The sequence below is a fragment of the Schistocerca gregaria genome, chromosome 5 (assembly GCF_023897955.1).
Source record: "Schistocerca gregaria isolate iqSchGreg1 chromosome 5, iqSchGreg1.2, whole genome shotgun sequence".
NCBI lineage: Eukaryota > Metazoa > Arthropoda > Insecta > Orthoptera > Acrididae > Schistocerca > Schistocerca gregaria.
This window is the reverse complement of record NC_064924.1, coordinates 76,560,572-76,586,810: the sequence shown is the minus strand read 5'-3', so window position 1 is coordinate 76,586,810 and position 26,239 is coordinate 76,560,572. Positions and strand designations below refer to the sequence as shown.

General features: G+C 42.4%; 2 protein-coding genes across 2 annotated transcripts in view; one reads left to right on the top strand and one right to left on the bottom strand.

The window, feature by feature from the left end:
- The window catches only part of LOC126272926 (UDP-glucosyltransferase 2-like), an 80,720-nt gene extending 67,597 nt beyond the window's left edge, over positions 1-13,123 (bottom strand). Inside the window, exon 1 of the mRNA XM_049976215.1 lies at positions 13,001-13,123. The gene's annotated coding sequence lies outside the window, so the exon portion shown is untranslated. The remainder of the gene's footprint in view (positions 1-13,000) is intronic.
- LOC126272930 (lachesin-like) overlaps positions 1-26,239 on the top strand; it is a 2,822,604-nt gene that overhangs the window by 1,853,273 nt on the left and 943,092 nt on the right. The window lies entirely within an intron of this gene.

Here is a 26,239-nt window from a genome sequence, read left to right as displayed (position 1 = left end):
AGTGGTGTGGAAGCTGCTAGGATCCAGCGCACGCCTCACACGTACAGTCACACAGGTCCAACGGGGAGGTTGACCAGTAGCGTTTTTGGGCTGGTATAGCGTCCAGATGCCTCCTAGCTCTGTCCTGGGTCATTTCAAGACGGTGCCGTATCGGTACAGGACCCTTCAACTTATTACCCAGACCTACAGCCAACATTGCGGCATTAGGTTCATCTTTCAAGGCGATAATGCACGAGGACACCTTGCCCACTTTGTAAAAATATTCCTCTAGCAGCAAGTTATAAACCGAATTAAATGACCTGCCTTATCTTTTGATGTACCAGTTAAAATCTGCAGGTCGCCTTTGCAGGAACCCTTCTTACACGCTGGATGACCCAGAAGGCCGTAGTCAAAGAGTTGGATTGGCTTCAGCAGAAATTCCTCGGCCGCCTTCTGATCATCTTACCAACGGAGGTCGAAGCATGTCACAGGACGCGGGATGCCACGACATGGTATTTTATGTTATCCAGCAGCAGTTTTGATTCCACAGGTGTGCAAATCACCTTCCAACAGACAGCTTTCCTCTGATTCTCTTTCAAAGTAAAGTAATTGTTTTAATTTCGTAAACGTTACTATTGTGTGCCCCTCGGATCTAGGTCCACGCGAGTTCGCGGGTATGCAGTTTTCTGAGCAATCTGCTGAACACACATCGTGTTGCAATGCACCCTGGATCATACTGATTTATATTGATGTTTATGTATGTGGACCAGATATGACAGCCATATGCTGAGGTACACAAACTGAAAATCTTTCGTCTTTGATACCGCTATGTCCCCCTTCGTAACAGATCTCTAGCTCCAATACTGTCTGCATCCATTCTTAGAATGGATACCAATTACTAGTTGCTGACTGATGCTGAATGGCACAACGCGTCCTACATGCATAAACCGGTTTTCGATAGCTACGCCATCAGCAGGGACAATGATAAATATGTGATGCAGTGAAAGTTTGTAGGATGCAATCAAACGAATAGCATCAAACAATGGCTACCCTTCTATCTGGCTGGACTCAACAATTCACAAAAAGCAGAAACGACAGGTGCACTCATCTTTACGCTGTCCTCGAACTACGGCCTCAAGGAAGCAATAAACGGTGCATATTCCATATTTAGGTAAGGTCTTACTGTATGTAGGTCTTACTGTATGTCTTTACGTGCCCAAGACTGTTGGACAGTTTTTGCCCTATGGTAAAGATAGCACTCCAGCCTTGGAAAAGAGTGCAGTGTCTAAAACTACTTGTAATTATGGCAAAATCTATGTAGGTCAGTCTGGCAGGGCAAATATGCACTAACTGAAAGGAACACCACACGAGTTGGAAACTTCTAAAAGAAGAATCTACTTTTGCAGACGGCATGCTTAAAGAATGCCATAGTTACAAGGTGCCACATGAAGTATTCCATCGCATCTGTAAAGGAAGGAAGATAGACTACGTGGGAATAATGAAAATTAATAAACGTATGTCAATCTGCCCAAGCTTAGTACTGAATGATCAGTCACTTCTAACTGCAGATACTACTCATAATCCCCTCCGGGCCATGTTGTAAGTTGCCCCTCTTATTCACATGTCCCATTTTTCCTTTATTTCAGTTACTAAATCATCTCTTTCCGTGTTAAAAAAATTTTCTTTATATAATCACAGCTGCTTCACTTAACTGCTTAAGCTCACTAGTGTATCTTATCTGTTTGTAATTTAAACGTGTGAAATAAAATATTATTTTGGTCACCCACACCGTTGAAACATGTCATCAATTTATTTTGTGCTATGAGCAATGTTGAAATTTGGATATAGTTCATTAGCTATGCCACATATTTTATCGTAGTTAAATAATCTGAGATCGCATTTACACTGATATAATTCCTCCCGTTTTTTGCTAAATCTAACATCAACAATTTTCAACTCTGGAAGTTGAAATGACTAGTTTACAACCTTTGATCCTACTAAGTTTCACTGCACTATATACTTATTTTTGTACCTGATAATGGCGTAACAGATGAAAACCAGTTTTTGAAATAAGTACTAAATATTGTAGAATATGACACCATTACGGAATGGATAGTGTTTTGAAAGGAGGATATAAGATGAACATCAACAGAAGTAAAACGAGGATAATGGAATGTAGTCGAATTAAGTCGGGTGATGTTGAGGGAATTAGATTAGGAAATGAGACATTTAAAGTACTAAAGGAGTTTTGCTATTTGGGGAGCAAAATAACTGACGATGGTCGAAGTAGAGAGGATATAAAATATAGACTGGCAATGGCAAGGAAAGCGTTTCTGAAGAAGAGAAATTTGTTGTCATTGAGTGTAGATTTAAATGCCAGGAAGTCGTTTCTGAAAGTATTTTTATGGAGTGTAGCCATGTATGGAAGTGAAACATGGACGATAAATAGTTCAGACAAGAAGAGAATAGAAGCTTTCGAAATGTGGTGCTACAGAAGAATGCTGAAGATAAGATGGGTAGGTCACATAACTAATGAGGAGATATTGAATAGGATTGGGGAGAAGAGGAGTTTGTGGCACAACTTGACTAAAGAAGGGATCGGTTAGTAGGACATGTTCTGAGGCATCAAGGGATCACCAATTTAGTATTGGAGGGCAGCGTGGAAGGTAAAAATCGTAGAGGGAGACCAAGAGATGAAGACACTAAGCATGTTCAACAGGATGTAGGTTGCAGTAGGGACTGGGAGATGAAGAAGCTTGCACAGGATAGAGTAGCATGGAGAGGTGCATCAAACCAGTCTCAGGACTGAAGACCGCAACAACAACAACAACAACATGACACCAGTGTAGTGTGTGTTTTCGCTTGTAATATACTAATAATAACAGTCCCGTGTAGCTCTATGAACGAGTGCGTCTTTCAACTGGACGCTACCTCAGCAACATCCATGTACCCAATCTACACCAGTTGCTCAAGCGTGGGAAGAGGAGCTACGGTATAACTTGGAGTCTGAACCACGTGTCATTCCTGGCGACTCGTCTCATCGTTCAGAGGTGAAGGTTAGAGCAAAGGCGGACACCGTGTTCTGGTCGGGATTAGATGCCGCGATCACTCGGTTTCCAGTCAAGCGCTGTATTGCTACACCACGAGGTGCAACGACTAGTTACTCGTAATATGGAGACCAACATGATTTTTCACTTCACTGATTTGTTTTAGCTTCTCTTCTGTATCATCTGGCCTACCCGGCAACAGCACTATGTCGTCGACGAATCTCACGTGGTTGGATTTATTTCTCGCAGTTGTCATTCATGTACCGCCCCACTCCAGACCTGTAAAGGCATATTATAAATTTGGTGTAAATTAGAGTTGGTGAAATACTATCTCTTGTTTAACTCCTCTTTCAATGTTACATTTTTCTTGTTCGATTGGAATGTACCGTTATTAGGTGAGGCATTTCACAGCTAGCTGTACTTTGTTATTTTAAAGGTTCGATAGGGGCTTTGGGAAACAAGAGAGAAAAAAGCAACTGTGTAATCTAAGAAGTTTCTAGCTACCATGTTCGCCGCGTAACTAGTTGCTGTATATATTTGCTTGTTACATCCATTATTTTTAATCAATTAAGTGGTTGCATTGGAATCAGATATAGTTTAGCAAAACATTTAGCTATTACAGGCAAAAAAATAAAGGTAAATGTCCTTATTATGCAGTACTTTTATTCAGTTATTTGTTTATGTTGCGTGGCAGAACTACGAGCCTCATATCGTCTCTTACATGTAATCACGTACCACCAGAGGACGCGCTAGCTGTTCACATTGTTGAGTTCATAGTTCACGAGTTACACAGAAAAATAATAATGATAATTTATAGACAGATTACCTGGAAACAGACTAGCTAAGCGTCTATTGGACGTTGTGACATTACTTATAGCAAAGGTACCCTTAATAACTGAAGTTAATAAGGATTTGACAAAAGCGAAAATTGATGTAACAAATACATCAGACACAGATACATTCAGAAGCAAAATTGATAAGTGTGAGTTTACTGCAGAGATAGAACCAAACCCATACCGACCAAAGTGGGCCGAAGAAAGAAAGAAGGCCTTCGGGGAGAATCATCATCATCATCATCATTTAAGACTGATTATGCCTTTCAGCGTTCAGTCTGGAGCATAGCCCCCTTATAAAATTCCTCCATGATCCCCTATTCAGTGCTAACATTGGTGCCTCTTCTGATGTTAAACCTATTACTTCAAAATCATTCTTAACCGAGTCCAGGTACCTTCTCCTTGGTCTGCCCCGACTCCTCCTACCCTCTACTCCTGAACCGATGAGTAATCTTGCTTCTCCCATGCGTGTAACATGACCCCACCATCTAAGCCTTTTCGCCCTGACTGCTGCATCTATAGAGTTCATTCCCAGTTTTTCTTTGATTTCCTCATTGTGGTCACCCTCCTGCCATTGTTCCCATCTACTAGTACCTACAATCATCCTAGCTAGTTTCATATCCGTAACCTCAACCTTGTTGATAAGGTAGCCTGAATCCAGCCAGCTTTCGCTCCCATACAACAAAGGTGGTCGAAAGATTGAACGGTGCACAGATAACTTAGTCTTGGTACTGACTTCCTACTTGCAGAAGAGATTATATCGTAGCTGCGCGCTCACTGCATTAGCTTTGCTACACCTCGCTTCCAGTTCTTTCACTATGTTGCCATCCTGTGAGAATATGCATCCTAAGTACTTGAAACCGTCCACCTGTTCTAACTTTGTTCCTCCTATTTGGCACTCAATCCATTTATATTTCTTTTCCACTGACATTACTTTCGTTTTGGAGATGCTAATCTTCATACCATAGTCCTTACATTTCTAAATCGCCTGTTTCTCGTTTCCTAACAATAATAATGATAAAGATAATGAACATAGGTGATAGTGTAATGGTAGTTTTGTTAACATTCGTCAAGTACCTTTCTCACCACTCACGGTAAAGTGAACCAACGGTGAAGTTATCAGATCTGGAGAAGAAGTTTACTGGTCTTCGAAAAAGCGAGAAATGATAGGGTAAAAACAGCAGATGAGATGGAAAATAGCAAATAGAAGCTGGCCGGTATGAGGACAGCTGTTGGCCCTGTGACAGAGATAATGGCTCTGAGCACTATGGGACTCAACTGCTGTGGTCATTAGTCCCCTAGAACTTAGAACTACTTAAACCTAACGACATCACACACATCCATGCCCGAGGCAGGATTCGAACCTGCGACCGCAGCAGTCGCACGGTTCCGGACTGCGCGCCTAGAACCGTGAGACCACCGCGGCCGGCCAGAGATAATGGTTCCATGTTGGACGTGAGGGTCACACCTGGGATAAAGCGATAAGAAATGTTCACTGCTGATAACATGTGAAGCAGACAATGATTTCACAGCAACCGAAACGCCGTGTATAATGTAAAATAACGTTATTTGTGACTGAAGAGGGAAGTTATTGACCTGAGCTACTCGTATATTTTACCTACAATTATGCAGTTCATTCCTTTTTTAAGCTAGGCGGGACTGTACGTCGTCTGTTCATGGCTTTTTTATTGTCTATGAACGCAATCGAAAAACACATTATGAGGCCGTTGTTATGTTCCCTATGGCCCCTTCTAGAGCCTGTTGATTGAATATGAACCAAGAAGTAGTCTTCGTTTTAGTGCTCGTTCTACATGTGAGTGCAGCCCTGTCAAATTAAGGCCATCTTTTTTCTGAGTGGTTAGTAAAAGGTTAGAAATACACTCGTCGCAGAGAGAAAAGGGCTATGGAGTAGAAAATCAAAGCGGTGGCGCCACTTCTGCGAAATGTGTTGCAGGCCGTAAACAAACAGCAAACGGCCGAGTAGTAACCAGTGGGACAGCACTTCTCAGAGAAGCGCAGGCTACACGATACTTCACAGATCCGTACAAATACCGACGGCAGAGAAAATTCCTGAAAAAGAAATTTTTTTTTTGAGTTGAATTCGGCAGACCGCGACTGGTCGTTTAGACATTCAAGTTTCATTGACTTCTTGTAAATCCAGATATTGTCATATGAAGAATGTAGACCTAAGTGTAATAACTATTATAGTAAACATGATGGAGAACTTCCGACCGTATTCATAGTTCAAGGAACAATATTTTTTTGAACAGCATTGATACACAGCCTCTTTCGATCGATGAACCCCACTAACTACTGGAACACTTCCCTCTTACCTGTCATTAATACCGTTTTCGGGATTTGCTGACGCTGTACAAACACCAACTTCAGCAATTATTTTATTCCTCTGACTGGATGTAATTTCTATCGTCATTAGATGAGTCACTATAAAATAGCATTAATGTCCGGTAGACTAACTGTTTGGGTATCCCAATGATTTTTATTCTTTTGAATAAAGTAACCTAAAACCAGTTTGAGGCTGGTTGCTGTACATCATAAACATCATATAACAGCGGCGGTCTCGAATCATGTGTCTCTTTGACAAATTTCACTTTATTTTCGTATTTTTACTGTTTGTGTGTCGTTTCTCAGGCGGGATTTTGAGTACTGCCATAAACCACATTCTGGCTGATTGGTGTACCATACGTACTGTTATTCTGGCTGAAGAATTTATTTTGCGTCATCCATACTTGTATACTTGCAAAACAAAAGGGGTGGTTGATTTATGGGTCATCGGTCCCATCGGATTAGCCAAGGATGGGAAAGGAAGTCGGCCGTGCCCTTTTAAAGGAACCATCCCGACATTTGCCTGGGGTGATTAGGGAAATCACGGAAAACCTTTTAGATGTGGTTGGCCGCCGGACGTGGGCTTGAACCGCCGTCCTCCCGAATGCGGGTCCAGTGTGTTAACCACTGCACCACCTCGCTCGGCAAAATGAAAAGGAACAGCAGTTGTTTGATAGGTGGAAGGAAAGTGTATACTTTTTGGAATGAGAGGGATCATTAAAATTTCAGTACAAAAATTACATAATTTCATATTAAAAATGTATTTAAAGTATCCCGTTAGTGAGACTCTATTTATTGCTACCTCGTCTTTTTTCAGTCATATGATGTCGTCAGTTGGATTATATACAAGTACTGGAACTTAACATGGTGGTAACAGTTCCGTAGAGATGCAACTCAACGGAATAAAATAATGCCGCTTTTCTTAGATACACACACTTTCCTTGCCTCAGCGCAAACGGACACTACCTTCCCACATCACGCACATGCATAGTTACGTGAAGGTTAGTATAGAGTACGGCCTTCTGCAGTGCTGTCACGATGTTTTATAAAGAAAAGATCCACGGAGTTGGATAAAACTTGAATGTGCAAGAGGTTGTAGAGCACGACAGTGTCTACAACAGCTTAAAGGGACTTGCGAGGAATCTACACTGCCTTATATAACAGTGACAAGTTTTCAGCGACGGACCCCGCAACGTGACAGATACTCGTCTGCCAACCCGTGCCCGTATGAGTGAGGAAGAGTCCGCTGTTCCCGTGTTGCTGGACAGTGAACGACGCCAAACGGCTTCTGAGCTGGCCAGACACACAGGATTAGCCCACAGTACTGTGATCCACACCATGAAGTTACGTTTGGGCATGAAATAATTTCTTCACCGTGAGTTCCACAGCCGCGCGGCATTAGCCGAGCGGTCTCAGGCGCTGCAGCCGTAGACTGTGCGGCTGGTCCCGGCGGAGGTTCGAGTCCTCCCTCGGGCATGGGTATGTGTTTTTGTTCGTATGATAATTTAGGTTAAGTAGTGTGTAAACGTAGGGTCTGATGACCTTAGCAGTTAAGTCCCGTAAGATTTGACACACATTTGAACATTTTTTTGAGTTCCACATCATCTGGAGGAAGCACAGGAACGATTACAACACTACGCTGCTCGCACTCCGTTGGAACTCTTTCTTTTGCCGCATCGTTATGCTGGAAGAGTCATTAGCTAAATCAAAAGAATGGTGTCAATACTGGTCACCGTGTCGATGGAATGTTCCTCAGAGACCCAGAAACTTCGAAGTTATGCTGATTCCCGCGTACCTCTGTGGTGTTATCCCATAACATGTGTCTTCCCCAGGAGCAGACCCTCAGTACGCTGTATTACTGTTCATATTTTGAAACAAAACTTGTGACCATCTCTGAGAAAGAAGTGGCGACAGCCCACACACCACCTTCTAAGACAACGCTCTGGTACATACAGCTCAAGCTTGACCGACTTGGGACTGAGAATAGCTGTACCCTCAACTATTACGCCGGACTTCGGTCTGACTTCAAAGACGAAAAAAGAACTTCGTAGCATTCGCTTCAGAGCTGTTAGAGATTCGTAGCGGAACAGAGCGCTACAACTATCAACACAACTATCGCTACTAAAGGTTTCCTACTACTTCCACAATCGCTGGTAACGTGTTACACACAATGTGCGTAAGTGCTTTGAAGGAATACCCTAAAACTTTGAAACATTTAGTTATTTTATATCGATTGAATGTAAATACTTGTCACTAATAACATTCTTTCGCCTCCGTAGAAGGCACTGTCAGTGATTTTTTCTCGGTGGGAAGACTGGTACGGGATGCACTCAACCTGCTTTGGCCAACTGACGAGCTACTTGATCGATTTGTAGCGGTTCCACGGTCAAGAAACCCTACAACGAATCGGCGAGCGGTGAGCGACCGCATGTCTGCATCTACATCTACATCTACGTTGCTGCTCCGCAGTCCACATTACGGCGCATGGCAGAGGGTACACCGTCCCACGTCTAGTCAACTGCTTTCCTCTTCCAGTCGCAAAAAGAACAATAGAAAAAGGACATCTACATGCCTCCATATGAGCTCTAATTTTACGCATCTTATCTTCGTGGTCCTTATGCGAAATGTATCTTGGCGGCAGTAGAATAGCTCTGCAGTCAGCTTCAAATGCTGTTTCTCTAAATCTTATCAGCAATGTTTCTAGAGAAGCAAAATTTTGTACATGGCTGCACGTTGAGAGACCGTGAATAGTTTCAACTGAAAGTAAACAGCCCTCGGTCACTATTTTTAACGAATTAACCGGGTTTCAACACTGCTAGGAGTGTCTCCCTCAAAATTTAAATCAATGAGTGGTCTATAACATGGTCACAGAATTATGACTAAAAACGTATGATACAGTGTATAAGTACGGAATCATCGTGAAAGACTGGCAGTACTTATATGTCATTTATAAAATAATAAATATGCTGAAAGGGCATTAGTCACAAAGATATTTAAGATGAAGGAAACTGTGATGGCGAGCCACTAAGGGCTGCTCGTTACTTGCGTGGTGCAGGTTAAAAACAGACTACCGTATGATACTCTGCATCATACGTTTTTAGTCATAATTCTGTGACCATGTTATAGACCATCCTTTGATTTAAATTCTGAGGAAGACACTCCTAGCAAAAAATGGTTCAAATGGCTCCAAGCACTATGGGACTTAACATCTGAGGTCATCAGTCAACTAGAACTTAGAACTCTGAGACCTGACTAACCTAAGGACATCACACACATCCATGGCCGAGGCATGATTCGAGCCTCCCACCGTTGCAGTCGCGCGGTTCCAGACTGAAGCGCCTAGAACCGCTCGGCCACTCCGATCGGCACACTCCTAGCAGTCTTGAAACCCGGTTATTTCGTTAAAAATAGTGACCGAGGGCTGTTTTGTTTCAATTGTATCTAGAGAAGAACGTTGTCTTCCCTCTAGGGATTCCCATTTGAGTTCCTCAAGCATCTCCGTTATACTCCCGTGTTTATCGAACCTGCCGGTAGCAACCCTAGCTGCTCGCCTCTGAAATGCTTCGATGTCTTCCTTCAATCAGACCTGGCAAGGATTCTAAACACTCGAGCAGTACGGTACTCAACAACAGGTCGCAACAGTGTCCTACATGCGGTATCCTTTACAGGCGAACCACACTTTTCTAGAATTCTCCCAATAAACTAAAGTCGACAATTTAACTTCCGCTCCCCCCCCCCCCCCCTCCCCCCGAATCCTCACATACTCATATAGCTTTGCAACGTTACGCCCAGATATTTAAACGAGATGACTGTGTCAAGCAGGACACTGCTAATGCTGTCTGAAGGCGGAGGCTAGTATTTAACGTCCAGTCTACAGCGAGATCATTAGAGACGGAGCACAAGCTCGGATTAGGAAGGATGGAGAGGAAATCGGCCGTGCCCTATAAAAGGAACCATGCTGGTATTTGCCTTAAGCGTTTAGGGAAATCACGGAAAACTTAAATCTGAATGGTCGGATCGCGGGTTTGAACCGTCGTCCTCACGAATGTGAGTCCAGTGTGCTAACCACAACGATACCTCACTCGGTATGCTGTCCGAACTTTACGCGTTCGCTTTTCCAATTCATTTTCATTAAGTTAAATTTTTCTACGATTAGAGCTAGCCGCCATTCATAACACAAACTAGAAATCTTGTCTAAGTCGTCTCGTATCCTCCTACAGCCACCCAGCTTCGACATCTTACCGTACACCACAGAATCATCAGCAAACAGCAGCAGATTGGTGCCCACCGTGTCTGTCAAATCATTTACGTATATAACGTATATAAAGAATAACAGCGGTTCTATCACACTTCGCTGAGGCATTCCTGATGATGTCCTTCCGGGAATCTAAAAATATGTAATGTGCCTGTTGCCTTTCATCCATAGTTCGCAGTATATTACGTGCGAAAATGGCTAACTGAGTTTCACATGAGCGACGCTTTCGAAAACCATGCTGATTCCTGGACATAAGCTTCTCGACCTCAAGAAAATTTATTATATTCGATCTGACAATATGCTCAAGGATTCTGATGTTAGGGATATTGGTCTTTAATTTTGCGGGTTTGTTCTTTTGCCCTTCTTATATACCGAATTCACATATGCTTTTTACCAGTCGCTTGGGAGCAGTGGCGGATACAGAAAAACTTCAAATGGGGGCGCTACGACTATCTCAGCTACCTTTTCTTTTACCGTATTAAAAAAATAAACAAGTCACATTCAAAGTTCAAGTAAGTTTTATTTAAACCACCGAGCGAGGTGATTAGCACACTGTACTCGCATTCGGGAGGACGACGGATCAATCCCGCGTCCAGCCATCCTGATTTAGCTTTTCCATGATTTCCCTAAATCGCTCCAGGCAAATGTCGGGATGGCTCCTTTTAAAGGTCGCGGCTGACTTCCTTCCTCGTTCTTCCCTGATCCGATGAGACCGATGACCTCGCTGTTTGGTCTCTACCCCCAAACAACCCAACCCAACTTATTTAAACTGATGATACACGTGTACAAGACAATGCCATCTTATGATATAAAAATGTTACAGTTGTGATTCTATTCTTTAAATAATGAATTCTATGCTCCTATACTTCCTGGCAAATTGGTTAATTACATCGTCAGTAGGACAATCAATGTCTGGGTGAACTACGCCATTAAGTCAATCCTACTCCATTGTCGACGTCAGCCACGTATTTGTACACCGCAATGTTGAAAATTTTTTTTCTACTGTAGCAATAGATGCAAGTAGACAAGCTAATATTCTTTACCACCGTGAGCAAAGTAGGATAGTCAGATCTAGGACAAACAGACAACACTTGCATAACAGCATCACGATCATTAAGGGCGTTTATGCTCATTGGCTTGTATTGAAGAATCTTTCCCATTAGTCCCTTTTTAATCACAAAGAGTGATTCTTCTTCAAAGAATGGTAGTTCAATTAAGCACTGAGTCAATTTATGTGCCAGATCATTACCGTCATGTTTCAGTAGTTGTTAGGGCAAAAGTATCTTGAATTTTAAATGATAAATATTTTCTTCAGCTAAACGTACTCTCATGTCAGTCGTGACATGGACCATTGTTGAAATAAAAACAATTCTTTTCCGATATGTCATAGCGTCATCATTATGATCGCAGTTTTTAGGAATCTTCTCGAAAGTCGCTATTACGGAAGATATACGTATCAATGATGGGAAACTATTGTTAGGTTTTAATAAAAATATTGTTACGAGTCTCGTAACAATATTTTTACAGAGACATTACTATGAATTACTATTATTAATACGCCGCGCGGAATGGCCGCGTAGTTTGAGGCGCCACGTGTCGGATTGCGCGGTCCCTCCTGCCGGAGGTTCGAGTCCTCCCTCGGGCATGGGTACGTGTGTTGTTCTTAGCATGAGTTAGTTGAAGTTAGTTTCAGTAGTATGTAAGTCTAAGGACCTATGACCTGAGAAGTTTGGTCTCTTAGGAATTCACACACATTTGAACATTTATTATTAATACTTCACAATCAACTGATCACTCTCACTCTCGACTAATCTTCACACTTGCACTTGCTACAACTAGGACTTTTAACTTACTTATTCTTCAGTCTTAATATTTCTGCTTCTGAATGTAAACTAGCTTCCTATTCAGCGCATAGTACGTATTTATAACGCTACGTATCAAAGGTTCTCTGCATAAGAAAACAGTAGAAAATTCGCGACTTTTCTCGAACAAATGAGAGACAAAATAACGTTTCGAGTTCACTAGAATGGCCACGACTTTTCTCGTAGGCATGTGTTAGCTATCTGTGTGCCAGACAGACACGTATAAAATACGATGACGAGGACGCGCGTACTGTACAGGATAGTAGAACTACTCGATAACTCGATTCAGTCTTGTCGACTGACAAAAGAAACGAATATGGTGCGGGCTGACTGGCGGGGACGGCGAGGGTGGCAATTCTGGCGGCCTCGCCACTGCTTAGAACTTTGCAGTGGGTTAGATATACACGATGCTTCTCCTACTGCATGTAATGACGCCATTGGCAAAGGATGACACGGTGGTCAGTCAGATCCAAATTGCCCATCTAGGATCAGAACACGGAACCTTACTCTTCATTTTATACTATTAAGATACCAAAGCTCACACTTGCTTTCCCAAGAGAAGCAAACAAAACTGGTATCCTAATCGTACACGAAAACCTGTGCTTCGTTAGTGATACAAAATCGCGTGAAGCACAAACGGCCGAAGCCAGATAGAGTCGCAGACGAGCGCACGCCACTCACCTCTGGGCAGCTACGTTGTGGAGGCGCTGCAACAGGCCGACTGTTCAGTCACTGGCCCACGGCCGCCTCTGGTCTGGTGGGTCGCTGCCGCCTTGCGTCATCCGTTACGTCACGGCTACTGTGCTCTCGTCCGCGGAGCGGGTCGTCTGGCCGTGTGTGGCGACGGGCGATGCCTTGCCAGAGCAGATCTGGGGTCAATGTATCAGGCGAGGGACGGGCGAGCGATGCACGGTTGTGCCAGAGCTCGTATTTATTCCAACCTGAGAGTAGTTTAAGGCGGTATGCACGCTCAAGTGTGCAGGTATTAAGAAAAGTGATTCGTGCTGTGAGAGACGTCGAGGAGTTCTCTGAAACGAAAATAGAGTGGATCGGGAGAAGACAGTAATCGAGATATGCTGTCTATTTGCCGGTGTCGCCTCACTGAGTCAAGAGAGGCTTCAGTGTGTCACTCAGTGTCCCACTGCTTCCTTGAGGCCAGGTATCGAGAGGCAAGCGATATGTGCTGTTGTGTATTTTTCGTCTTTGAGAGCAAAAGAATTGTGGTACGTATTAAAATTTATGCTGTAAAATAGTCGCAGATGTGAAACTTGAGTTTCTCCCGGCGCAAACAAAGTTCAAAGGACCTAAGAGAACGCAGCTGTGTGACGTTGTCGATAACATTCGATATTTCGACAGGTGACCACCCTGTCATTCTCAAGGCACAACTGCAGGAAGTAAGCGCAGAACAAGGGAATTTAAAACACCGGTTTTCGGAGCATTAACGGAAAGAAAACACACACACAACACAACGAAAAACGACCAACGCCAGAAATTATCAACGGGCGTGGTAGCATTAACTCTCTCTCTCTGTTTCTCGACAAGGGATGGAGCAGAATTTACACAATCACCTCCATCACTGTTTATCAGGTTACTTGCTAATTTAATTTCTACTGTTCCCTTAATAGCACCATCTCAATAACTGAAACTGCATGCCAGAATTTCCGTGTTGTTGTACTCTAAATGATGACCGGTGCCAAGGCAAGGCTCTGGAACACCCGAATTGCTCTGCTGTTGTAGTCACATGTGACGTTCATGCTCAGTAGTCAGTAGACCGGTTTTCCACGGTCCTGATAGTTTGACCAACATATGACATGCCACAACTGCAATACCACAGAAAATGCCAAGCTGGCACCGAGGCCTACGGCCATTATGCCTCACGATGGGAGCATTTTTTAATAAGAGTGATCATATTTCGCGGAAATGTGATGCGAAATGTGTCTTCCGGCCTCCGCCTAAGATTACGGTCCTTTTAGATTCCGTTAAGTATGATCATCGTTTCTGAAACGCAGGTGTGTGTGGGATTCATTGCAGTTGCGGCATGTCATATGTTGATCAGACTATCGAAACGCTGAGGGACCGGTGTACTGAGCATAAGCGGCACACACGCTGAGCCGAGCTGTTCGGTTATTGCGGAGCATTCTCTTCCTACCGCTCATCCTATGGAATATAACACCACCGAAATTCCGGCTGTTGCTCTATTGCTCTATTGTTAGTAAGGAAACAGTAGAGCCGGCCGCTGGTGGCGGAGCGGTTCTAGGCGTTTCAGTCTGGAGCCGCGCGACCGCTATGTTCGCAGGTTCGAATCCTGCCTCGGGCATGGATGTGTGTGATGTCCTTAGGTTAGTTAGGTTTAAGTAGTTCTAAGTTCTAGGGGACTGATGACGGCAGATGTTAAGTCCCATAGTGCTCAGAGCCATTTGAACCATTTTCGAAGCAGTAGAAATCACATTTGCACGTAACCTTGTAAATAGAGATGAGGTTTCTGCTTAAATTATGTGAGGAATGCTGCTCTCTCCCTTGTCAAAAAACGGTGTGTGTGTGTGTGTGTTTTCTTTCTGGAATGGAAAGCTTGGTTCCATTCGAAACTGGGCTTGGTACAGCGACCGGTTGTGGGTTTCTTGAAATATGGCAGTCTCGGTTGCAAAGTCTTTTTTATTTACGGAAAAAGACGCGTTTCGACCCTTTGGGGCATCATCAGGTTGGCGTAAAAATTAATATACAAAACCACCATATGTCAGCATTAATGGACGAATGTTGGTTTTCCACACTAACTTTTATGCCAAACACGTCATTTCCTGTAGATAAATAAGGTTTTGCAACCGAGACTGCCCGTTTTCAAGGATTTACGGAATTCCTTTGCTAACCGAGGTTTCAAATTCTCTTGCACAGCGCTTATTTACTGCCATTCTGCCTTGTGAATGACAGGGTGGTCACCTATCGAAATATCGGCGATTGTCGACAACGTCACCTGGTTGCATTCCTTTAAGTTATTGGAAAATCACAGATTTATTTAAAACAAAATTCGTGATTAATATATACATATGTATTTTAATCAGTTATAACCGTGTGTCTGGAGTATCTGTGCGTACAATTACTTCCCGTTTACTGTCATATTGCAACACGTAGTTCTGCTAGCATCTCAGCCCTCTACCTGGGAAAGACGCTATATTTTCTTTGACGCAAGATGAACACTTATAATAACATTTTTACATTAATTTATTTGCAGACGATTTCTAGAAATTACTTAAGAATCACATATACAGAGCAGTGGAGTGAAGAAAGCCTCCAGTTAGCAATGGAGCACGTAAAACTGGTGGTTTGGACTGTTTTCGAGCTTCTCACGAGTATGTGACTACATATCGAACATGTGAAACGACTGTACTGTAAAACAGTAAATCTCAACCATAGAACAGTCGGTAATTGTAATACAAGTTTTTATTTTGTATTGAAAATAATGTATACTGTACAACTGGTGGTGATATCAAACATATTTTGCCATTTTACCAAGATCTTCGGGATGGGATGCCTAGTAGTCCAACCAGCAAAAATAATAATAATAATAATTACTACCGAACATAAATGCTATGATTTTGTCATATGCATAGGTTTTTAGTTCTAAGATATCTTGCCAAACATGTCTGATTAATCTCGTTTTGAAATTTTCGTAGTTCATCATGATATTTCATGTAGAAACAAAACGTATGGTTTCTTCCCTCGAAGTATTATATTTGGCAATCTAACTAATCTGATGGAAGAAAAGTCATCAAACAATATGAAGTGCGAGTTTAACACAGCGTTATTATAGCGTAGCCCTACTCAACACTTCAACAAATTCTCAACTGTAGTCTTGTTGAAGCAACTATTTATGTGCGGCACATTCTCCGAAAACCTATCGAAAGCATTGGACGAAATGTATTTCGCAAGAATATTAGTCGCATCCTTTCCTGTTTTGCGATAATACAGTGCCAAGGAAAAATGATGGTCTAGATGACTCCGTGCTCAACCTGTAAAACCTACGGAGGCAACAGAACGGATGCACAGTCAGCAGCGAATATCGATTCCCCAAATTTACGCCCAGCAACTTCATGAGAAAAAAGTTCATTTGTGCCTTACGCTACCAGTTAAAACATTACTCACAAATGTTCGTATGAGCTATAACGACCAGTTACGATCTAACAGTTCAACTTGCAATTTTTCCAGCATCTTCCTTCGTACGAATTTGGTAAGGACTCGCATGAACTCAGTAGGGGCTCCAAACACTTTAGCGGTGCGCTAGAATTGGCCAATTATGACAGTAGTGCTTCTTTTAAAAAAATAGCTGTGGACTGCTCCCAGAAATGTACCGACAAATTTAACTCTTTCATTTGCATTCTTTACTAAACGTTTTCCAGTTTCATTCGATTTCATATGGAATCGTAGAAAGAAGCATTGCTACTGACACGATGCGATACATACTCAAAGGCGTGCTGAAAAGTAATGCTTCCTATTTTTGTCTCTTAGAGGTTTTGAAATAAAATAAATGTTATTAACATTCTACATCTTTAGTGCTCGTGTCTACATATTTATTTCTCAATGTAGTCACTCTAGTGTCAAACGCATTACTCCCAACGAGAGACCAGTTTGTTGATACCATAGCTGTCGAATGTATGTTGACAGATCCACAACCTCACCTCTGCTAGCACCGCTTCATCGTTATAAAAGTGAAGTAATCGAAGGTCCTGTTTACGTTTTCTGAACGCATGAAACTCGAAATGGGCCAAGTCGTGTGGCAGACGAACGACGACAGAGAATCCAAGAAGTCGATTGTTGCAGATATCACAGCCCTTGTGTCTGGTCTGGAATTGTCAATGCTGAATGTGTTGACGAACTCCTCTAATTTGAAGCTCAATTACAGGACACTGTCTCTCACGTACCGACACAGTTTCGTTGCAAACCGCCATATTACACACTACAGTTGGGACCCTCTAGCGTCAGAGACCCATGTGGATGACCTCTCACTTTCCTTTGTTTACTGCCAATTGCCACATTTCTCACCACACAGAAATTCTCTCTAGATCATTTTGTAATTGGAATTGATCGTCTGATGATTTTACTAGACGCTAAATTACAAAAATGGCTCTGAGCACTATGGGACTTAACAGCTGAGGTCATCAGTCCCCTACAACGTAGAACTACTTAAACCTAACTGACCTACGGACATCACACACATCCATGCCCGAGGCAGGATTCGAACCAGCGACCGTAGCGTTCACGCGGTTCCAGGCTGAAGCGCCTAGAACCGCACGGCCAGACCAGCCGGCGCTAAATTACAGAGTCATCTGCAAACAGTCTAAGGGGGCTGCTCAGATTATCACCCAGATCATTTATGTAGATCAGGAACAGCAGAGGGCCTATGACACTACCTTGTGGAACGCCAGATGTCACTTGACTTAGAAGTTCGAATTAACTCTCGATTAAGAGAATTGTTCCTGGGAGCTGTCGACCGCCAACTGCGCCACAAATTATTGAAGAAGTTGTTGCCGCTGCTGAGAATGCTGCTCTCAGTATGCGATCTTCAAGCAGTGCTCGAGCTGCGCCACGACAACTGAATATTATTCCATGGCACTCCGTTCGAAAACTGCTGCGAACAGCCGGCCTCGGTGACCGTGCTGTTCTAGGCGCTCAGTCCGGAACCGCGCGAATGCTGCGGTCGCAGGTTGGAATCCTGCCTCGGGCATGGATATGTGTGATGTCCTTAGGTTAGTTAGGTTTAAGTAGTCCTAAGTCCTGGGGGACTGATGACCTCAGATGTTAAGTCCACTAGTGCTCAGAGCCATTTGAACCATTTTTTGCTCCGAACAGTTGTGAAATGATCCCCGTACGAACTTGACGTCCTGACAGCCGCCACACTGAGCAACGTTTGTAACCTGGAACTTAAACATGGTACTCAAGTCAAAAACGTCACACTCTCATGGACAAATTAAAATATGTTTCTTTCAATGGTTTATCCGTAATTTTTCTTCCGCAAGCCTGTACAAATATGTCCACAAAGTTTCATTGTTCTATGATCACTCGTTTTTCATGGAAGCCCTCTCAAGTGGCGTACACTCCATTATAACTATCCAATACTTTGGATTCTCCACGTCAGCAGATTATACTTCACTTTTTGTATTCACATACGAGGTGTATTTTGATAAAGTAAACAGGTATCACCTCCCAAGCCATCCATCGATAACATGAGCATACCAAGTAAAATGTAGGGCGGTATTGCCGCCAGAGGGCACTCCACATGCTCATATAATTTCAAGTGAAGTGTGAAAGAATGTGAACGTTACGTGTCTCACACTGGTAACTTACCAGGCAACGTAGTTTCCATAGCATGACGGTATTAGTAGCTACTTACTTTTCTGTAACTAACATACTAAGAAGCTGCAGGAAGGGTCACTCTGTCGCCGTTATTACTTAAACTGAGGTGAGAATTTCATATTGGGGCCTAAATAAGTAACAAAGAAGAGGAGACATTTTATTTGGACTAGAAATAGTTTAGTGTTTGTTTTTGGAAATAAATTTTAGATTGTACTTCCACAGGATGTGGAACGTACACTAGTGCACTCGCTCTCAGTGACTCCACTACTGCGACGTCATCTCACATGGCGCGAGTAGTGAAAACAGACGGTTAGTGTTGGCCTGTGCGGTACATCTGCAACATTCGTCTGCATCACTGTGTCACTGCTTCGTGCGGCCAGCTGGGATGATTGCGGCCACTTGAGTTACCTAACTGCCACACACCACTCAAACTCAATGGCTTCCTCAGTGCTCACGCACCACAGCACGTCGCTTCAGGGTTTGAGTTCCTGTCGCCTCACAGTAATCGCAACACAGTCTCCGCTGCTTAGTGTCCTAGTTTTTCCCGTCAACAAAATGAAAGAAAAAAGAAGGAAGTCTCAACCTACTCCTCTGACGCCGAAATCTGTTCCGCGCATAGTTCAATGCCTAGTTGCATTCAAGAAAAATCTGAAGCTCTTTTTCGTAAAAATCAACGAAAATGGCCAGTTTTTCTCTCAAATCAGCTATATAACCAGTTTCTCGCACTGTCAAAGAGCAGAGAAAATGCTCCCATCTCATCCTAGTTGTGCATTAATTACATTAATATTTGTTCCATAGATCATGAATACGACATTCCGTAAAGATGTGGAACAAGTCACCTTAACATAAGTTTCCTTTACACAAAATAATTAATTAATTAATCCTTTTTTCAGTTACTGCTTCATATCTAAAAATTCTTCTATTGAACAGTATTAGGTGTCGTTCAGAAATTCTTTTATTTTGTTTTTAAATGTTGGTTGGCTATCTGTCAGACTTTTAACGCTATTTGGCAAATGACCAAACAATTTTGTGGCAGCATAATTCACCTCTTTCTGTACCAAAGTCAGATTTAACCCATAATAGTGAAGATCATCCTTTCTTGTAGTGTTGCAGCTATGCACTTCACTGTTATTTTTGAAATGGGATGGTTATTAATAACAAATTTCGTAGGTGAATATATGTATTCCAAAGGTATTGTGAATATCTCGAGTTCCTTAAAGAAATATGTGCAAGGTGATCTTGGATGGACTCCAGCTATTATTCTGATTACACACTTTTGTGAAATGAATACTTTTTGTCCTAATGATGAATTATCCGAAAACATGATGCCATATGAAAGCAATGAATGAAAACAGGTATATCAGGCTAATTTACTGATACGTATATCACCATAATTTGCAGTAACACTAACAGCGTACAGAAGCTGAACCTAACCGTTTCAGCAGATCAACAATCTGTTTCTTCCAATTCAATTTCTCATCAATACACACACCCAGAAATTTTGAATATTCTGCCTTAGCAACAGACTTTTGTTCATAGTCTACATTTATCAAAGGTGTTATGCCATTTACTGTACAGAATTGTATATACTGTGTTTTCTCAAAATTTAATGAGAGTCCATTTGCAGAGAATCACTTAAAAATTTCCCGAAAGACAGTATTTATAATTTCCTCAGCTGATTCTTGTTTCTTGGGTGTGATTACTATACTTGTATCATCAGCAAGAAGAACTACCTTTGCATCTTCATGAATACAGAGTGGCCAGTCATTAATTTATATTAAGAGCAATAAGGGACCCAAGACTGAACACTGTGGGACACCATTCTTGATACTTCCCGACTTTGCTGGTTTCTGTAATCTGTACTGTTAATTTCAACCTTCTCCATTCTTCCAGTTAAGTATGAATTAAACCATTTGTGTACTGTCCAGCTCATACCACAATACTTAAGCTATTATAGAAGTTTTCATGATTCACATAATAAACAGACTTTGAGAGATCACAAAATATCCCGATGGGTGACGTTTGATTATTCAATGCATTTAATATTTGATCATTCAAAGCATTTTCTGTTGAAAAGCCTTCCTGAAAACTGACATTTTGTTAGTACTTCATTTTTACAAACATGTGATGGTATTCTTGAATACATTACTTTCTCAAGAATTTTGGATGAAGCTGTCAGAAGCGAGATTGGGCGGTAGTTGTTACCATCAGACCTATCCCCTTTTTTATGCAGTGGTTTAGCAATAGCGTATTTCAGTCTATCTGGAAAAATGCCGTGTTTAGTGAACTGCTACATGTGTGGCTGAGAATCCTACTTAACTGTTGGGAACAAGCTTTAAGAAATCTATTAGAACAAATAAGCCCTTGGTCACAAACATTAAGTCAAAAATGACCAGGTTTCGACGCTACTATGAGCGTCGTCTTCAGAATTAGACTAACTGTTAATTCTTTATATTTAGAAGCAGCCTTAGATACCTGGGCAGGTAAGAAACGTAAAATTTTGGACATAGCTGCTAAGGTTCAGTGACCGTGTCAGAATTACATTAGAACAAATAAGCCTTCGGTCACAAAAATTAAGTCAAAATTGACTAGTCCTAATATAATTCTGACACGGTCACTGAACCTTAGCAGCTATGTTCAAAATTTTACGTTTCTTACCTGCCCAGGTATCTAAGGCTGCTTCTAAATATAAAGAATTAACAGTTAGTCTAATTCTGAAGACGACGCTCATAGTAGCGTCGAAACCTGGTCCATTTTGACTTAATATTTGTGATCGAGGGCTTATTTGTTCTAATATAATTCTGACACGGTCACTGAACCTTAGCAGCTATGTTCAAAGTTTTAAGAAATCTATTGGAAATTCCATCAATTGCATGTGAACTTTTACTTGTGAGTGAATTTATTAATTTCCTAATTTCAGTAGGAGATGTGGGTGTAATTTCAATTTTATGAAATTGCGTAGGTGTAGCCTCTTCCACATACTGCCTTGCATTTTCTATAGAATAATTTGATCCTATTTTCTCTATAACACTAAAAATGATTATTAAATTGTTTCCTACTTCTGATTTCTTGATAACAAACTTTTCATTGAGTTTGATAGAAATACAGTCTTCCTGAGCTCACGGTTGCCCTCTTTACCTTTTAAAAATATTCCAAATTGTTTTAATTTGATCATCAGAGGTGCTAATCTCAGACGTAATGCACATAGTTATGGACTTGTAGTAGTTTTTATAATGTTGCACTGTTTGTGGATCATTTTTCCTCCTAGCTGTGATGTACATTTCACTTTTCTGTTAACAAAATATTTTTATTTCTTCTTCCTCTTTTCGTTCCTTTGTTAGCGTCGTCACCTTCTGTCTCCGCCTCTTCATTAGTTGTACTATTTAACGTTCCTCTCTCCCTGCCCGCCGCACTTCTTCGCTCGCGTCCACCCCTGCCAAGGCCCTCAGTTTAAATCTACCTGGCTCTAATTTGTCTCTGGTGTTTTGTTTCCCTTGAACTGATGTAAACTCTGCTGCATTCTAGAGTCGCTACTATTTTTTTACTGTTGGTGTTGTAAGTAGAAAAAGCGTTTATCCCAACGTTTTACAGCATGTGTTTCGTTTTGAACGTAACGTAAAATGTACGGAATGCCTGGTTACATTTAATAGACGAATTGACGACCACAATATAGACAGGATAGATAAATAAACAAGTAATCATTTATAAAAGACATAATTGTGCCAAGTGCAAATTGCGCCGATGTCTTTGTTGATAGAAATGTTAGGTAATTGCTGCCGGTACAGCACAGTTCATTCACCTTGGCGTGTACACTGCCAGTAGCGCCTTCAACGATTCTCACGTGAGAGATGAATCTGCATAGTGATTTCCTGCTGCTTATTTACATTTAAAGTTTCAGAGACATTAGACGAAGGACAAGGGCATTGCGTTACAACGTCGGAAACGGCTCGTGCCTTGAAGCGGGGGTGCAGGAGCTACTGGTAACTGTCGTAGCACTCTTCTTCTGGCTGCAGCGCATGGAGTGGTGTCTGGTGCACAGAATTCGCATCCCGCTGTAGCAGTTGCCGTGAAACTTCCTATTGTTTTGGTCATCCTCTGTTCCAGCAGCTCCTGGTTCTGTAGTTGAAGTCGTAGTTATTGTTGGTGCAACGTGAAAAAAATTATTAGCCGCTGCGCAGGGTTCGAGTTTGCTCCAGTTGCCACGTTTCCGTGATCATCATCGCTGCCGCCGTGTCCAGAAAGAACACAAATTTGTTCTGCATGACATGCACTTCATTAGAGCTGCAAACAACACCGATCAAATCCTTGCACGACAGACATTTCTAGAACTGAAAAGTACTGTTCGGTATAAACTGCATGTACATTGAACGTCGCCGTTGTGATGAATTTGCCTTGAAAGTCCAGAGTTGCGTCAAAATTCTTACGTGCTTGGCTAGATGTATCACAATAGACTCGGCAGAGGTCCGTCGCCTTAATCTGGGCGGATTACGGTCACCAGAGTCCGGCTGGAGCTCTGTCAATTTCTATACATAATTTGCAGCTGAGGTAGCCCCTCTGGGAAAACATAGTATAGACTGTAGATCCAAAAGACAAATAAACTGCGCTGTGCGGTAGGAAGGTATCATGTGTCACATCGGTGCACAAGAAGGATGACGTGAAAGGACCTCCCAGTATCATTGCCGGACAACTCTTACAGAACCTACGTGCAGAATGACGCCACACAGCAAAGATTTCGAAAACACCAGTCGCGGTATATCCAGCTCCCGCTCTTCTCACATGACAGCCTGAAAACCGTGGAGAGAAACAAGCATGTGAATTTAGTTTTTCAGTATTTTGAAAATGAATGTCTCTCACTATCACACAAACGTTAAAGTACGATCATATGACGTGTGCAAACTAAATGAATGGATGGATTAAGGGCGTTACTGGTGGAGAAGAACGTAGCATCTCGTCTTGGATGGAGGGTAATCGACAGAAGTAGAATTAATTTCAGGAGTCCGCAAACAAACTCATGGCAGAAAATAGTGACGATAATTAATAGTCACCAAGTAATTTCTGAACATGTTGTTATCTACAGTGAAGTAGTATTTGGATGAAAATATTGACAAATATTGAAACAGATCTCGATAACGTATAAAACTGGTTCCTTTGCATGTTACAAATGTATCACTGTGCACTTCAGAAAACGAAGAAAAGGAATGAAGGATGTCTTACTAATACAATACAGGGTGTTACAAAAAGGTACGGCCAAATTTTCAGGAAACATTCATCACACACAAAGAAAAGAAAAGATGTTATGTGGACATGTGACCGGAAACGCTTAATTTCCATGTTAGAGCTCATTTTATTACTTCTCTTCAAATCACATTAATCATGGAATGGAAACGCTCAGCAACAGAATGTACCAGCGTGACTTTTAAACACTTTGTTACAGCAAATGTTCAAAATGTCTCCGTTAGCGAGGATACATGCATCCACCGTCCGTCGCATGGAATCCCTGATGCGCTGATGCAGCCCTGGAGAATGGCGTATTGTATCACAGCCGTCCACAATACGAGCACGAAGAGTCTCTACATTTGGTACCGGGGTTGCGTAGACAAGAGCTTTCAAATGCCCCCATAAATGAAAGTCAAGAGGTTCGAGGTCAGGAGAGCGTGGAGGCCATGGAATTGCTCCGCCTCTACCAATCCATCGGTCACTGAATCTGTTGTTGAGAAGCGTACGAACACTTCTACTGAAATGTGCAGGAGCTCCATCGTGCACGAACCACATGTTGTGTCGTACTTATAAAGACACATGTTCTAGCAGCCTAGGTAGAGTATCCCGTATGAAATCATGATAACGTGCTCCATTGAGCGTAGGTGGAAGAACATGGGGGCCCAATCAAGACGTCACCAACAATGCCTGCCCAAACGTTCACAGAAAATCTGTGTTAATGTCGTGATTGCACAATTGCGTGTGGATTCTCGTCAGCCCACACATGTTGATTGTGAAAATTTACAATTTGATCACGTTGGAATGAAACCTCATCCGTAAAGAGAAAATTTGCGCTGAAATGAGGATTGACACATAGTTGGATGAACCATTCGCAGAAGTATACCGTGGAGGCCAATGAGCTGCTGATAGAGCCTGTACACGCTGTGCATGGTACGGAAACAACTGGTTCTCCCTTATCACTCTACATACAGTACGTGGTCAACGTTATCTTGTACAGCAACTTCTCTGACGCTGACATTAGGGTTATCGTCAACTGCACGAAGAATAGCCTCGTCCAATCCACGTCGTTCTAGGTGTTGCCCAATCGCAAGTCATAGGCTGGAATGTTCCGTGCTCCCTAAGACGCCGATCAGTTGCTTCGAACGTCTTCTTGCCGGGACACCTTCGTTCTGGAAATCTGTCTCGATACAAACGTACTGTGCCACGGCTATTGCCCCGTGCTAATCCATACATCAAATTGGCATCTGCCAACTCCGCATTTGTAAACATTGTACTGACTGCAAAACCGCTTTCGTGATGAACACTAACCTGTTGATGCTACGTACTGATGTGCTTGATGCTAGTACTGTAGAGCAATGAGTCGCATGTCAACACAAGCACCGAAGTCAACATTACCTTCCTTCAATTGGGCCAACTGGTGGTGAACGTATATGAGGAAGGACGACGCGAGTAATCACAGGTTTCTTGAATGCAGCGTAGAGCATCATAGCTATGTTGAGGAACCTGAATTGCGAGAGTGCTGAAGGTAGGCCATCCATATTTGACTGAAACGGAAAGATACCCTGACATGTACCGTGCTACCCTTTGCCATGCGTTTCGCAGTAGTTTGGTGGCTAGGTATGTAGATGTCGATGTAGATTTAAGTGGAATGAAATTGGTAATAAGAAGTGTCTATCAAAGGATGCCAAGTATAGGAAAAAGGTACGGAAACCCGGCTTACGAGTGGAGTGGACGCGCGGTTAGAGGCGCCATGTCACTGACTTCGCGGCCCCTCCCGCCGGCGGTTCCAGCCCTCCTTCGGGCATGGGTGTGTGTGCTGTTCTTAGCATAAGTTAGTCTGAGTAGTGTGTAATTCTAGGGACCGATGACTTAAGCAGTTTGGTCCCTTAGAAATTCACACACATTTGAATATTTTAAAATAAGCCAGCCCATGTGACCGAGCGGTTCTAGGCGCTTCAGTCTGGAACCTCGCGACCGCTACAGTCGCAGGTTCGAATCCTCCCTCGGGCATGGATGTGTGTGATGTCCTTAGGTTAGTTAGGCTTACGTAGTTCTAAGTTCTAAGGGACTGATGACCTCAGATGTTAAGTCCCATAGTGCTCAGAGCCAAATCCGGCTTCTCCACAGAGCGAGAGCAGTGGAATGGGACAGAACAGATGAAGAGTACTAGAATCGAAAATGGTCGAATATTGACCTACTCCTGACCTATCACTGTATAAATAGATTCTTCCCATCTAACTTTAAAGTGTTTAAATTGTCGTTATCACGAACTCGACTCTCCCGAACAACAGATAGTGACGACATAACGGGATCGACGTGCTGTTATTGTCTTCTTGGCTGCTGAAGGAACAATCCCGG